The sequence below is a fragment of the Corvus brachyrhynchos genome, unplaced genomic scaffold, assembly GCF_000691975.1.
Source record: "Corvus brachyrhynchos isolate BGI_N302 unplaced genomic scaffold, ASM69197v1 scaffold79, whole genome shotgun sequence".
NCBI classification, from domain to species: Eukaryota; Metazoa; Chordata; class Aves; order Passeriformes; family Corvidae; genus Corvus; species Corvus brachyrhynchos.
This window is the reverse complement of record NW_008240023.1, coordinates 134,552-134,773: the sequence shown is the minus strand read 5'-3', so window position 1 is coordinate 134,773 and position 222 is coordinate 134,552. Positions and strand designations below refer to the sequence as shown.

Below are 222 nucleotides of genomic sequence, written 5' to 3'. Positions count from 1 at the left end.
CCCAGCACCTCTCACTGCCTCTTCCACGCGCTTCCAGGCCTCCCAAAGGCTTTCCTCCATTCAGTGAAAACAATCGGTCCAATAAACGCAAGACATGGGAACGGCCTGACTGCTTCCTTATCATCATGAAAAGCTTGGCACTGCAGGCCCCCGCAGGGGCCAAGGGTTCCCAGCGCTGCCGCCGGCTGGGGGGAGACGCAGCCCGTGCCGTGGGGGCCGGGG

General features: G+C 63.1%; 1 protein-coding gene across 31 annotated transcripts in view; it reads left to right on the top strand.

The window, feature by feature from the left end:
- PCBP3 (poly(rC) binding protein 3) overlaps window positions 1–222 on the top strand; it is a 56,224-nt gene that overhangs the window by 47,878 nt on the left and 8,124 nt on the right. The window lies entirely within an intron of this gene.